The sequence below is a fragment of the Hemicordylus capensis genome, chromosome 6, assembly GCF_027244095.1.
Source record: "Hemicordylus capensis ecotype Gifberg chromosome 6, rHemCap1.1.pri, whole genome shotgun sequence".
Lineage (NCBI taxonomy): Eukaryota > Metazoa > Chordata > Lepidosauria > Squamata > Cordylidae > Hemicordylus > Hemicordylus capensis.
In genome coordinates, this window is record NC_069662.1 from 50,019,716 (window position 1) to 50,035,408 (window position 15,693).

The 15,693-nt window shown below is 43.7% G+C and overlaps 1 protein-coding gene across 2 annotated transcripts in view; it reads left to right on the top strand.

Moving 5' to 3' along the window:
- Positions 1–10,825: 10,825 nt before the first annotated feature.
- Positions 10,826–15,693, top strand: part of SLC4A1 (solute carrier family 4 member 1 (Diego blood group)) — a 90,857-nt gene continuing 85,989 nt past the window's right edge. Inside the window, exons 1-2 of one of the 2 annotated variants that reach the window (XM_053262394.1) lie at positions 10,845–10,943; positions 14,080–14,345. The gene's annotated coding sequence lies outside the window, so the exon portion shown is untranslated. Of the gene's footprint in view, positions 10,944–14,079; positions 14,346–15,693 lie in introns of both variants that reach the window. The other variant, XM_053262395.1, reaches the window with a different exon arrangement.

Below are 15,693 nucleotides of genomic sequence, written 5' to 3' on the forward strand. Positions count from 1 at the left end.
CAGCTCTGGACACTGGAAACTCCCCGAGGGCCATCTGAAATCCAAGCGGATCCATAAGCCTCCGGGGGCGGACCATCTTAATCGGCCCACCACCCCTGCAGAGGGCAGATGGAGCAGTCAAACTAAACCCCACCAGGTGATGATCTGTCCATGACAAGGGAGTGATCTCAAATTCCCCCACCTCCAGATCATTTATTTCCCGATCGGCAAAAACCAGATCCAGAGTGTGTCCCGCCACGTGGGTAGGGCCCGATACCAACTGAGACAGGCCCATGGTTGCCATGGAGGCCATGAAATCCTGAGCCGCACCCACTAAGGGGACCTCAGCATGGACATTGAAGTCCCCCAAGACAATAAGCCTGGGGGAACCCAAGGCCACCTCCGAGACCACCCCCGCCAGCTCAGGTAGGGAGACTGAAGTGCAGCGGGGTGGTCGGTACACCAGCAGAATCCCCAGCCTATCTCAGAGGCCCACCCTCAAGGACAAACACTCGAAATTCTGAGATTGCCTGACCGGGCACCTGGAAACGGGGAGGGTCTCTCGAAAGATGACCGCAACGCCTCCTCCCCGACCCTCGAGGCGGGGCTGCTGCACGATCTGGAAACCTGGAGGACAAAGCTGAGAGAGACCAACCCCGCCCAGCGCATCCAACCAGGTCTCCGTCACGCATACCAGGTCAGCACGCTCATCCACAATCAAATCGTGGATGAGAGATGTTTAAAGTGAAGTCTTTGGAACAAGATTCACTCAGAGCAAGTCCTGTGTTCATATCCAACTGTGAATCATGGGAGACAATTTGGTCAGTTATTTCTGTCCACTTTTGTACCTGCAGTTTAATCAAATTGCTGCTAGTTACATTTATATTTGTCTTGATTCTATAATCCTTTGAATGTCTCTGTTGTAGCTCTTTGGGTTTGCATTTTAACAACTTTTATTTTTTTCACTGCTTGCATGATGAAATTCTGAGTAGGTGGGGCTGGTGGAAGTTTATCTTTCTCACCCTTGTCCTCTTGATTCTTGGTGCAGCACCAGCACAGGCTTGAGAGCCAGGGAGGGAATTTCATTGTAGACTATATGCAAGGGTTCCAATAACAATTGTTGGACTACAACTCCCACAAGGCCATTGTGGCTGGGAATGATGGGTGTTGTAGTCCAACAAAATCTGGAGACTCAAGGTTGGAAGCCCCTGGCCTATACAGATTCCATCCCTTTCTTCAGGATCCCTGTCTGGTTGAGTCCCAGCTTTGGGCATTTGTACCTGGTGTTGGGTACTCAGGACAGACTGGGGATTCTGCTAGCATACTGCCCATCTCACTGCCTAACAATCTCCCTGCCTGAGCCGAGGGAGGTGGTCTTGGATTTAGTGGCGGCCTTGGACAGGCTTATTGTTCTGGGGGGGCTGCAACATTAATGCTGAGGCTGCTGTGTCTGAGTCTGCTCAAGACTGCATGGCTGCCATAACAACCATGGGGCTTTCCCAAATGCCGCTGACCGAACATATGTAGCAGGTTGCCCTCTTGATTTGGTGTGCTTGACTGGACCCAAAGATACAAGTCAATGCATTGGTAACATCCAGATTGGACTACTGCAATGTGCTCTACGTGGGGCTGCCCTTGAAGACTGTTCGGAAGCTTCAGTTGGTCCAGAATGCTTCTGGAAGGATGCTCGTGGGCACAAGTCACTTCTTGAGTATCACACCCATCTTGCAGTAGCTTCATTGGTTACTGGTCCACTTTTGGGCTAGATTCACTGTGCTGGTCAAGGTGCTTGTTCAAGGTGCTGGTTGCCATGCAACTCCAGGCACTCTGAGATGAGACTGAGCTGAGATCCATTTCAGTCTAGCTTCAGGACTTGTTTTGTATGATCTGGGAGAGGCCCATTTGGAGGGTTAAGCAAAACAGGCAAGGAGCCTTGCAGAGACCTCAACTCCTGTCACAATCAGGCTCCTGGCCTAGCCAACGATGGAGTTATCCAGACATGGCTTCAGGCTGCAGGGTATCCAAAGAGTTAATCTGCTTAGCAGCCAATTCACATCTGTTTAATTTGAGTGATTAGATGGGCCATTCACACAGGGTCGTTGTTATTTTTCCTGTGTACATTCCGTTAGCTTGCTCCAGGTTTTTTCTCCAACCAATCACATGCCAGGAGGAAGCGAGAACCGCCTCTCATCATCATCATCATCACCACCACCACCACCACCAATATTTATTTATTTATTTATTTATTTATTATTTTAGTTTGACAGCTGGCATTTCCCCAAGATTGACTAGTAAAAACAACAGAATGCTTAACCCAAGCTGGCCAAATGTGACCCAAATCTCTGCTGATTTTTATAATGAGCTTGCCTTTGTGACTGCCTTCACAACCTCATGCCCCCCCCACCCCAGATCATTTAAGAGATCATAGAAGTTTAAAGTAGAAGTCATTGCTTTCTCTCTGTGATGAAGAAAAATGCAGCCTCATGGAATCAGCTCAGACACAAAGGGCTCAGGTTACATCGAACCTGTAGTCTCCATTGTTAACCTTCCAGGCATCCTCCAACAACATCTGCATATATACATCCTGGTAAAGGGGAGCGAATGTTTCCAAAAGGTAACAAACGTTTCTTACATCAAGAAACAGGTGTGCAGAGCAGGGTTGGCTGTCCTTTGCATCCGTGCCCATGGAATTCTCCACTGAAATGAGTGACACAGAGAGCAGAATCTCCCCCTCTCCAACACAATGAAGGTTTACTGATAACCAAACAGTAACCTGTTTTGTAACCTGAATTTGAACCCTTGTGACAGAATTTGTGCTGCTGAAGTTTGTTTATGGACTGCAAATGGAGGGAGGCTGGGTTTGGGGGCAGGCAGGCAAGACTTGATGCCTCCTTTTGTGATCCCCAGTGAAAGCCCCTCCCAAGCTGCTCTGATCGGTGCTGCTTGAAGTTTTAAAAAACAACAACAACACGAAAGTGCGAGTTTTGAAAAAAGCCACATTATTGGCAATGGCCCCTCTACACATTGTGGGAGAAGCAGTGGGACATAACAGAAAGCTCAGGGTTTGTTTGTTGTTAAAAGCCACCACAAATCGAAGATTTTTTTACCCCGGACATAATTTGGGCTAAGCTACAATGTGCAGCAGTAATTGAGGGGGAAGCAGAATCATGCATGAACTGGTCCCTGATAGCCTGCTGTGACTTTGGGGTAAATGCAGCTGCTATGTGGACTCGCATCCTCCATTCCAGAGGAGATGCAAACTAAAAGCCAAGTGTGTAAAAGTCCAATGAGTGGACTGCCCAGGAGGATATTGATTCCAGATGGAAACTACTTTTGCAGGTATCTTTGAGCTACAGTTAAAAATAAATTTTTAGTTTTCTGGCCTGGCACTTTTGGTCCTTTTGGATAAATTTCCATCTTGTTAATGTGGTACACTGGAGAGGAAATTTTGTTGTTATGGGTTGTCTCCTAATTTTTTAGTTTCATCGGGATATATAAAAGCCAGATTAGTGATTCAACAATGGATGCACGATATGGAACAGCACACAGATTTAGGTCATCTACCAAAAACTGTTATCCTAGGAAATCAAACTACAAATATCAAACCTGCTAGGTATCTCAGCATGATAATTGTGCTGAAATACCATAGAGTTTTTTCACTAGCTCCTCTTGATGTACTACATATGGCAGTACTTGAGGGAAGATCTAAGAAAGTGCTGTATGCTGAGTGTCTTTGCCCATTTAACACAGAAAGCACTGAGACAACTGCTCATGGAGTGCTCTACTGTATCTATTATACAGATATTCACAATTATTGTAAACTGCCCTGAGCCATTTTGGAACGGCAGTATAGAAATAGAATGAATGAATGAATGAATGAATGAATAAATATTTTCTCTGCTTTTCTTTTTTTCAACAATTATCCAAGACGGACACTTTTAATGTGAATTTTCTTTTATCAGATGAAAATTATTTAATATCTTTAAATGCTTCTAAGTTTTGTGCAATGGCAAGCAAAGATGTGTCACAAGATGATCACTTCACTTGATGAAGTGTGATAGTTTATGTAGGCATAGGGTGGTAGTTTTTTTTTTACATGGTGGATAATTTCTCTTGTGTTTCCATTCAATTTTCTGAGGGGTTATTAATTAATTGGTGGTAAATTTGTTTGCTCTGTCCGTTGACCGAAATAAAGATTTGTTAATCAATCAATCAATTAATTAATTAATTTGCTTTTGCAGTGTCACAACACCTGGGATTGGTGGGCAGAGCTCCCACACAACTCAGCCAGCTACACCTCTTAAGGCACCAGATGGTTCAGCAAGAGGTCCTAAGATGAAGGGAAACAGAGGATGACGAGGACTCAGGCTATGTGATGCAGCAAGAAATTGAAAGACACCTGTGGGGAAGGTGGATCCCACCACCTGCATGGAGAAACTAGCCAAGGACATTCACTGTAGGGTGAGGGCTTACTGGGATCAACCTTGTAAAGAAACTGAGGGAATTTGGCCCAAGGGCCAAGGTGAAATCAACCATTGCCCTCAAGCCATATATCTAATCGTGAAGTGAGGCCTTTCTGTTGCTTCCCAGTCATCCTCCTGCCCCTTTTGATGTGGAACTCATTACACTCACAAATATTTATGCATGTTTCTTGCTCATAAAAGGGGACTGCCATGAGTAGGATCTGCTTGTTCATTATGCTCCTAGACCAATGTTCATTATTTATGTTTTACAATAGTTATCTTGTGCACAACTGTGATAATGGAAGTGTGCAAACGTACAAACACCCACATTTTGACAGATAAACTGTCTTGGTAGCCTTACATCCTATTCCAGGCTCAGTCAGGTTCTTTACCAAGGCAGGGATCTGACTGGGAGGGACACAGATCTCAGTCAACTCCAAGAGTGAAGGCGCCAGGAACTTGGATAACTCCAAGCAGGATTGCAAGAAGCTGGGTACAGCGACATAAGAAGAATGTTGCTCCAGTGGCTGTTTGGAGCTGACAGCTGTTTTTTGTTTTTGTTTTAAATAGCTGTTGCCCAGGTAGAGAAGATTGGCATCGTGCCTTTCCTGGGGATGGCTTTATTGTGGAAGGGGGCCTTGCTCAATTTTCTAAGCACTGGCTCAAGTGGAGCTTGAGCCCAAGGGGAGCCCATTTGTTGGTGAATCTCACAATTAGTTTGAAACCCACTCACAAATATTTATGCATATTTCTCGCTCATCAAAGGGGATTGCCGTAAGTAGGATTTGCTTGTTCATTACACTCCTAGACCAATGTTCATTATTTATGTTTTACGATAGTTGTTATCTTGTGCACAACTGTGATAATGGAAGTGTGCAACTGTACAAACAAATATTTCAGGGAGTCCTTGCAAATTTGGCAGTGGAGGGCAAGAGGGCTAATCTGCTCTGCCTATAGGCACTGATTGCAATGTTCCGCTCGTGACATTTTATCTATGCAAAGTGAGAAGATGCAGGAATATTTGCCTGTTATTGAGAAGCATGTATATGTATTGCTTCAGTTGCACTGAACAAATCCTAAGCTGGTTTCGTCCAAGCTTCTAAACTTGGCCTAGCAACACACTTTGTGATGTGTGGTGGTTTCTGGAGGCTATTCACAATTTCAGAATGCTGTAGCTTTGTGGATCAATTACCTGTCTTCCTATGGAGGCTGCACTTTATGGATGCTTTCATTCTGAAATAATTTCATCATGCACTGTCTCTTTCCCCCTGAAGCACGAGGACCTTCAGCCAAAGATGTTGGCTCCATTTCAGTTCAGGCACTGTCTGGCCTATCTGAAGGATGCATTTTATGGACACCTGTTTTGGGAATTCCTTTCAAAGCTGTTATCTCTCCCCAGAGTCAAAGATGATCAGAACTGAAAGATATGAACATTTGTCCTTTCCATCAATAGTTTCACATACTTCTATCCACACACACACACACATTATGCTGTAATATGTGCAATATGAAAATGCACAGCTGAGTTATACTCAAGAAGTGCCCAGCACCCTCAGCCGTAGGTGGTATGTAGGTATGCAGTGCAGCTTAGACACATGTAAATAGTACGCATGCTTTCAGCATGCATTCAACTGAACTCTTAGCTAGGTGATACAGGCTGGCTCTCACTCATTCTCTTCGGCAAGAAGTGTCTTGTTTTGTTGGCTTGAGATAAGAAGTAGCCCTTTTACTGGGCCTCCCCTAAGACTTCAACTCTGCTTAGATTAGCAAAGTACTGTATCTCAATTGGGCCTGTTTGTATCCCCAGTTCACAATTGTCCTCTTTCTCTGTCCCCTTTCACAAGATCAAGTGATATCACGGCATTAACCCAGAGGGGTGGGTGGGTTATTGCTCCGTGGTTCAGCACATGCTTTGAACACAGGGCAGCCCAGTTTCAATTGCTGGCATCTTAAATTAGGCAATGTCAGTTAGTGAAATTTAGGCAAAGTTGGACAGTAAAGCTGTCAGAAAGGGCTTATTATCATACAGTTTCTCTGCATATTGTACAATGGATATTGATCAAATATGGCAGAGACAAAGCATATTGATGATGTTTTTTGTTTTTTATTAAGGATATTCAAGACGTTTCCTAGTAAAGAGAGATGTCTGAAGCACGACACTTCATTTAGACAAAAAGATAGATAGGCTTGCCTGCTTCTTTTAGGTAATTATTCGATGATGATGATGATGATGATGAATTGTTACAGTAACTCAATGACCATAGTACTTTAAAGCAAAAAGAAAAAGGAGGGAGAGAGAAAGGTCCCTATCCCAAGGAGATTAGGATCTAAAGTTGGAAAGCAAGATCAATTCTAAGCTTTGTTTATTACTGCACAAATGATGGATGCAGCATCCACAAACATTCCCTTCCCTGGAATTTTCTAACAGAAATAAAGCAAGAAAGATAGAAGGGGAAATTGGAATTAACTGAAAAAGAGACAGAGAGAGGAAAGGAAAGGAAGGGAAGGAGGGAAGGAAGACAGAGCAGATGCAAGAAAATTGGAAGTGCCAAGAACGGGAGAGGGTCAGAGAAAGCTCTAATATATTTTTGTACAAGGCCCTAATGATTGAAAGAAAAAGTATTCCTCTTTATTATGTTTTTCCCCCTCCTCTATTTCTACTGAAATTCCTTTTTACTCCATAGGCTCAACTGCACAGAAACTTAATTTCCACTGCACAATTTTTCCCTACTGCACAAAATGTGTCCTGCTGCATGTTAGAATAAACCTTGTTGGAAAAGTGGAGACATTACAGATGGAAAGGAGGGAAGGGAGAGGTCTGATTGACAAGGTATGAATGTGTGCAAATGCAGTAATAAAACAATTTATAGTCTAGTCTATGGTTTTCACACTGTGTTCAGGATGCTAGACTAGATAGGCCTCAGGCCTGATCCAGCAAGGCTGCTCTTACGGTCTTGTGTCCTATATGGGAAGATCAGTGAGGACCAGTAGACATGATGCAGGAAATCTGTGCTCATCTACTAGTATGTGCAGATGTAAGGAAGTATTGAGTGTTCTCTAAGGAGCACACTGTTAATGACTAGCAAGACTGACTAGCATCCTGTATGAACTAAATGGGCTTCCAATAGTACTTCTCAGAATTGCCTGTAACAATAGTACTTCCCAGAATTTACAGTTTCATGGCAATGGCAGGACTAACCTGGACTCAGAGGAGGTCCCCTCGGAGGAAGAGCAAGTCTCAGCTGAGATCCTGGCCCAAACAAACTATTCCTGATTCAATGGACTCAGATCAGCCAGTCTCGTTGCCTCTCCTACAATCAGTCCTTTGGAGGAACTCTGGAGCTCCAAGAAACCAATGTCCCATAACAGGACTCTTGTCTCATCCCTGGGACCTCTCATCTATAGCCTCTAGCAACACCAAACAAGGGTCATCAATTCCATGTAATGCCAAACCAGGGCCAAGCTCCAGCAGCACTCAAAGTGAAGCGTTCACCTGGCTGTTTGAGGCCACCCTCCAAGTGGACTTACTTGGGAGAAGGGAAAAGCCAGCTCAGGTATCTGTCTTGGGCTAGGGCAAGAAAGATCTCCCAGAAAGGGGCAGGGCTCCCAGCTTCCATTAAAAAAAACCCTTTCATTCAGAAACTGACCTTTGCTGGTACAATAGCCCCATATAGAGCTCCTTTTAGAACCAGTTCCAGGTGTTAGCCAGCCCTTGCCTGGTTCCCTCTCCTCTCTGTTCCTGGTCTCATGACTGTCCAGCCTTTTGTCCTGGTCTGAGCTCTGATCCTGGGTCCCGATCTGGCCTTGCTACCTATTACAAGCTCTCCAGGCATGGACAGGCAGATGTGCAGAGATAGCAGACAAGCCAATGTGCAAAGGGCTCCCGGAAGTGACAAGATTGGAAAAATACTGATCTAGTTTCTGAATTTAGGAATATAGGAAGCTGCCTTCTACTGAGTCAGATCATTGGTCTATCTTGTTCAGTATTGTCCACACAGACTGGCAGCGGTTTCTCCAAGGTTGCAAGCAGGAATCTCTCTCAGCCCTATCTTGGAGCTACCGTTCATTCTATAAACAAAGAACAGGTGCCTTTTCCCTTCAGAGCTCTTGTTTTTGTTCGTATGTGCATATTTATGCAGATTTAATTAATCGACACATTAATCAATCAAAACTACAACAAATCAACAAAGGTTTATTTAATGAGGTGACAGTCCCAGTTAGAATGAATGACAAGTGTGGCTTCCTGTTCCTAGAACACCAAATGTCTGCCTTTTGCGGGATTTCCCAGATATTGTAGACTTCATACAGAGGTAAAGGGAACAATCAGCTTTTCTCAGCCACAGGAGAAGTTGACCTGAGTGTGAATGAATGAAAAAATGATGTGCTAACCCAGGAAGCAGGCAGGTGGTAGTCCAACATTTGTTTTTAGAAGTTATGGAACATTTCACAGATGAATTAGAAGGTATATTTTACCTAGGTGTCATTTTACCTAGGTGTGCATGCAGGAAGAACATATGCAAAGTGCAAGTGTGTTCTACCTGGATGTAGCCAGAACATCTGTCTGAGGCTTGCTGGGATTTGTCTAGAGTATGGCTGCACTGACATCAGCCTGACGACACTTAATCAATCAATCAATGGCTGTACAACTTCAGATGTCTTGGGATTGTTTTTAGGATCCAGTCCGCCTTGGGATTGTTTTTAATGAAAGGCGGTATATAAATTTAGCAATAAATAAAATTAACAATAAAATGCCCAGCTATATTTAGACTACAACTCCCACCATCCCCAGTCACAGTAGAGCTGGAGGAAGTTGTAATCCAATATCTGCAAGAGGGCCGAAGTTCTGCAGCTCTGGCCTGGAGCAAATGCATAGTATTGCTGTCCTTAAAGCATATGGCAAAGTCGATGTGTATACTAGTGGATTATGGGAGGGCATTTGGAGAATGCCCCCCCATAATGTTCCATTATGGGGAAATCCCATAATGTTCTTTCTAGATATAGGCTGGGGATGCTGGGAGTTGTTATTCAGCAACATCCAGAGGACCTCAGGTTGGGAACCACTGGGCTAGAACATCAGGGAGAAATAGGTATTTTTAATCTTGGCATAAGTAGAACATCTGTCAGAAACAGCTGTGCTATGCAACTGGATTAATAGAGCATGTGATGACTCTATTCACTTGTGCTAAGTTTATTCTGTCTTTTGGAGTAGAATACATGATAGTTCCTTTAATAGTTTGGGATGCACTACAATGTTCAAGACTGGAGTCATTTATGAAGCCCAGCTAAAGTAAACAATATTAGACTAAACAGTGTAATGGCACATCCCATTCCCTCAATACCACCACCACGGCTCCACACCAATGTGTTTTTCACGCAGAAGGCTTTACTGAGAGTTTGAAGTTGCCCTCCAAAAACAATGTAAAAAGTGGATATTTTTTTACCATGGATATAAAACAGGTATGCTCTAACATGCAATGAAAAACCCAAACCGTGTGTGAAGTGCTCCCTGATAGCCCTCAAGGACTTTGGGGTAAATTCTGCCAATATGTGAAGGCACACCCTCCATTCTAGGGGAGATGTGAGCTAAAAGCCCTGTGAAAAAAACACCCAGGTCTTAGTTATAGATAGATGTTTCTAATGTGGATAGATGCTCTGGCAGACATCTGAGTCCTCGTGTGTACTGACATATATACAACCTGGAGAAGCTGAACAGGTCCTTCCAAGTAGAGCATTACGTCTTCTTATTTCAAGTATAGCCAAATGAAATGCACCGGTGAGAACTCATCCAAAGATAATAAGGCCCAAAGATATAAAGACCTGGCCCTGTTCTTGTCCTCCTTTCACTCTTCTGCTGAAGTCATTTCAGTTGGCAGCTGTGAAACATGCTCTCTTTTGGAACCTTTCTTCAAATCTTTCAGACAAAAAAAAAAAGGATCCTTGTGAGAACCTTTAAACAAACCCATCACTACATTTGCAAGGGCAGCCCCTTCTTTCTCATCCCTCCACCCCCAGCAAAGTGGATCCCCTTGAAATCTGTAAACAAGTTTATCTCAAAGATGTGAAGCTGAGAAGCTGACTGTGACTCTGAATGACTAGAAGTTCATTGTGGGAGGAGAGGTGGCATTCCTGGGAATTGCTTGAGCCCTACAAGATGTGTCTAGTGTTGGTGAGGCCAGTGCTGGTGAGATGGGAGGGGCATGCCATGGAAGTTCAAGTGGGAGGCAGCACCACATGCTAACTTCAGATAATGTTGTTTACTGGTCCTTGGAAAAAGGTAGAATCTAGAACAGCCAGGAGTACCTCTGATGCCAGGTGGCATGACAAGATTAAGAAGCAACGATGAGTCAGGACTTTGAAGTTGCTCGGGAGAGCTCTTTCAGCTCATTACCACCTATTGTGGGTTGGAGGAAACCAGAGGCTGGGGTTCCAAAGAGCAGTAGGAAACCACCCAGATCAAAACTTTCTTCGCCTCTCCATTGAGAACTCCCTGCAAGCGTACAGGTAGGTTAGCTTATGCACTCAGTTGGCTTTTCAGCAGGCCCACGAATGAGTCCATGGATGTGGGAGGAGACTTGAGGGGTGGAGGGGGGGCAATACCAGAGGATGCATCAGAAGCTGCAGTTGGGAAGAAGGGGGAGTCAAGGAATCCTAGTTAGCCCCTCTGAGGGGCTTTGTGCCAACCAACATTTCCAGTGGTCTAATCTTTATAGCATTTCAGTTAACTGGAAAAAATAATTCTAGGACGTTTGACACTGCTTCCCAAACTCTTCTCCATTGATTTTGCCTTGACATCTATGTGATGTTCTGTCTCTGTTTCCATCTCTCTTAAGACAGTAACTTTAGGATTTTCTTGGGGAGACTTTAGCTTTCTGCCAAGGTGAACCTTCTTTGCATGGTTGTACTACAAGAGCTGGTTTTCTGTTTGTGGCGTGCAGGTGTGTGTGTGTGTGTATTTATATAAATGTTGCTTCTTACCTTCCAACCTTCTTATCTTTAAAATGAGGAGGAACGCCACCATATGAAAAGTAATAAAGGACAACATGAAATGAGGTTTACGAAATCTACCATTAAAAAATACTCAATGGAAGGTTCTAGCTATCGGAGAGCTACGGAAGTCACATCATCATCATTCTTAATTATTGTTGTTGTTGTTGTTAATTTATATATGGTTTTGCAACCAAAAAGTTTTCAAAGTTGTTTACATAGAAAAAAGAATGAGGTGGTTCTTAGTCCCCAAAGGGCTCACAGTCTAAAAAGAAACATAAAGTAGACACCTGCAACAGCCACCAGAATGATGCTGTGCTGGGTTGAATGGAGACAGTTACTCTTTGCCTGTTAAATACAGAGTCACTACTTTAAAAGATGCCTCTTTGCTTAGTTAGCAGGGGTTCTTTTGGAAAACAAGGAATTTGGAAGAAGTCAGCATCTCACTTCCATGATACTTTATTAAGAATATATGACATTGTGTTGCTAGATCAGACCCATGGTCCATGGCACTCTGTCTCTAACAGTGGTCAGCTAGGTCCTTCTGGGAAGCTAATAAGCAGGTCAAATTGGTGATAGCCAGCCCCTGCTTTGTTCTGTCTTTGCCCCCAGTGATATACTGTCTTTGAATGTGGAGTTTCCATGCTTAGCTATCGTGGCTAGTAGGCGTTGATACACACACATTCTCCATGAAGTTGTCTGATCCTTTTTCAAAACCATCTGAACTAATGGCCATCACTCCGTCTTGTGGCAATTAATTCCAGAAGTTTAAAAAGTACGTGTTGTGTGAAGAAATGCTTCTTTTTAAGTTGTCCTGAACCCTATTGCTAATACGTTTCACTGGTTTACTCTTGAGTTCTAGTGTTTGGGGGAAGAGAGAATAAGTGCTATCTATTCATTCTCTACAAATCTATCTCTTCCCCTCAACTCTTCCCCACTCCCTGTTCATTAAGAAGATGCTCCAATCCTTTGATAATTTTAGTTGTATATCTTCTCCAGCCCGACAATATCCTTTTTCAGATATAAAATTCCATTTGCACCAATTTTCCTGCTGCTTATACTAGATCTTGTACTGGAATATGGATGTCTCTGTGGTAGGAATACAAGGTGTCCTATATGTTCTATCATGTATTCCCCAAAAAACATATGAGCTGCCTTGGAGAGCTCTGAACATGTTTAGCCATTATTGTTTATGCCATTATTTGTGGTAGGTATCACAATAGTCTACAGTACCTATTAACTGATATTGCAGGGCTGCAGGCTGATGCGGGTGAACAGGGAAACACACCAAAAGTCAGTGACATTGCAATAGTAATGAGGCTGAAAAATGAGATACCAGTGGGGGACAGTTTGAATGGAAGGGGTCATTGCTTGCTATGCTCTTGCTGCTTTTAGGTGTAAATTAAAGATGCTGGGCCTATTACATGGGTTGAATTGTGGAGTGGGGATGGAATGTCCTTGCTTATGGAGATTTTTGCAGCAGAAGTGGTGAATGGGAATCTGAGCATCTACCTATATGGAAATTAGAAAGGGGTTATGTTTCTGACGGTCAATCCACTGTCCTTGCAAGAGGTCCTAGATTGGTAATGGCTGGAGTAACGCTTGATTCAGAGTTGAGAGATACTCAATGGATCATCAAGTCCAATGCCTTGTATTTAAAGAGATAATCCTAAGAATCCCCAGCAGATGCCAGGTCATCCTTTTTTGGTTCTCTTCCAAGGAAGGGGGCTCCACAGCCTCCCTAGGAAACGTACCCTATTGCTGCACTGCTGCTCTCGCAGTTTCATAGGCTTATGCATGAGGAACCCAGCCCAGCTTGCATAGCAGGCAGGAAAAGATAAAGTTATCTGCAAAATGAGACTGCAGAAATCTATTAACTTGGTGTGGGGTCACTCTACATTTTCTTTTTAATGCCAGATTAGGCAACCTGAAACCCCAAATTGTGGAATGGAACATATGATGCAAGATTTATGTATATTGATTTCCCTCCCCTTTTTTGAAAGCAGATGAGAATTTTCATAACCAGTGCAGGGTTGCTCACAGAGCTTATTTTTGGCTCATTTAAGGACTATGATGACCCTCCATAGAAGCAATTCCCTCTAGATGAGGGAGGAGCTTAGATGTGGTTGCAGTTTCTCAATGGAAATTGAAAGGCATTTTGCACATGCTCAGATGCACTCTGGTCATTGCTTCACATGATTCCAGAGCTGAACCCAAAGCACTCTAAGTAGGTTCTGAATTTAATCACTGACAAGCATTGCTTTAAATTAGGCCCTTCCATCTTCATGGATGCATAAAGAGGGAGGGTGCAAAATAAAGACAACCGGCCCAGTTGGGCGAGGTGTGTGTGTGTGTGTGTGTGTGTGTGTGTGTGTGTGTGTGTGTGTGAAGCATCCATTGATACTTGAAACTCACATGGCCAACATGAGGAATGGGCATCAGTAGGCATATGAACTCCAAGATGTGGTATAGGGGTATGTGTGCCATTCTAACATTTTGACTACCTCTTATGATTTAATATTTGTGTAATACCAGAAGTGAGCTGCATTGTACAGCATGTAATCATAATAGCCTTTATAGAAAGCTTTTGGGATATTCAAAGCTCCTCCTCCTCCTCCTCCCTCCTCCTCCTCCTCTTCTTCTGTTCAACAAGGAAATTCTCAAAGTGGTTTACGAAGAAGAAGAAGAAGAAGAAGAAGAAGAAGAAGAAGAAGAAGAAGAAGAAGAAGAAGAAGAAGAAGAAGAAGAAGAAGAAGAAGAAGAAGAAGAAGACAAGTTCCTGTCCCCAAAGGGCTCATAAGATAAAAAGAAACACAAGGGAGACAACTGCAACAGCCTGCAAAGGGCCACTGTGCCAGGGCTGAACAAAGACAGTTGACGCTTCACATACATTATTTCAGCAATCCTTACAACAACCTTGTAAATTAGGCCGATGTTATTCTCCTTATATTGCAGATGGGGACACTAAGACGGAGCTTGAGCTGCTTGTCTAAAACCGCCAAGTGAATGAATGGCAGCCCAATATTTGAGCGGCAGACTTGCTAGTTCACAGCATAGCTCGTTCGCTCTCACACAAAGCAGAAATAATTCTGCGCTTGAAAATTACAATGAGCAAAAGCACAGATGGGTGGCTGGGAGGATATTAGGGATAGACTGAAAATAGGTGGGAAGAGAATCAAATGGCCCCAGAAGTGCAGGCAAGGTGAGGTCAGGATGGTTTGGGAAAGGTTTTGCTGAAGGACTCAGTCTTAAGAAGGGACGTGAAAGAAAGAGGGAATAATGAGTGTTTGGAAGGTTCCAACATGCAGAAGTCAAAAAGGCAGTTGGGGTCAGCTCCTTGCTTCTGCAAGCAACCATTAATATTTTTGCCTTCCTTCCAAGATTTTGCTGTGTTCAGGGAGGAAAACTTGTGCTTCTTCCTCAAGCATTTTCCCTTTAAGCACCTGACATCCTAGACAGCCACTTGTACATCCAATTGTGTTGGCCAATGGGCTGGCCTCAAGCAGGACTACCGTGTTTCCCCGAAAATAAGACAGTGTCTTATATTAATTTTAGCCCCCCAAAATGCACTAGGGCAATTAGCGGTACATCAGAAATTACTTCTAGGTCTTACTTTCGGGGTAGGTCTTACTTTCGGGGAAACAGGGTAGGAGAAACAGGGCAGATAACCCGATGAGCTTGTGTGGCACAGGAAGAAAGACAAAACAAAAGAAGTAGTCAGGCCAGGGAGATGAAGAACTTCACACATAAGGTCTAGAAGCTTAGCTGATACATAGCATGACAAGAAGCCAATATACCATTCTATGTTCAGGAATGATCCAATTGTAGTGATGGGACATAAACACAAATTTGGCAGAGGCATTTTGACTTGAAGGATGACATGCCTGAAGGAAAGGGAAAGCATTAAGGAGGAGGTTGTGCTAGATGAGAGATGAGAGAGAGACTAGAGCATGAATAAAGGGTTAGTAGTTTAGCCAAGCACCTTAAGTGGCGCAGCAGGGAAATACTTGACTAACAAGCAGAAGGTTACTGGTTCAAATCCCTGCTGGTACTATATTGGGCAGCAGCAATATAGGAAGGTGCTGAAAGGCGTCGTCTCACACTGCATGGGAGGAGGCAATGGGAAACCCCTTCTGTATTTTACTGAAGACAACCACAGGGCTCTGTGGGCATCAGGAGTTGAAATCGACTTGACGGCACACTTTACCTTTACTTAGTTAAGCTGAGAGTATCAAGGAGAGTTAGGCCCTGCTCAGTTCTCACCACT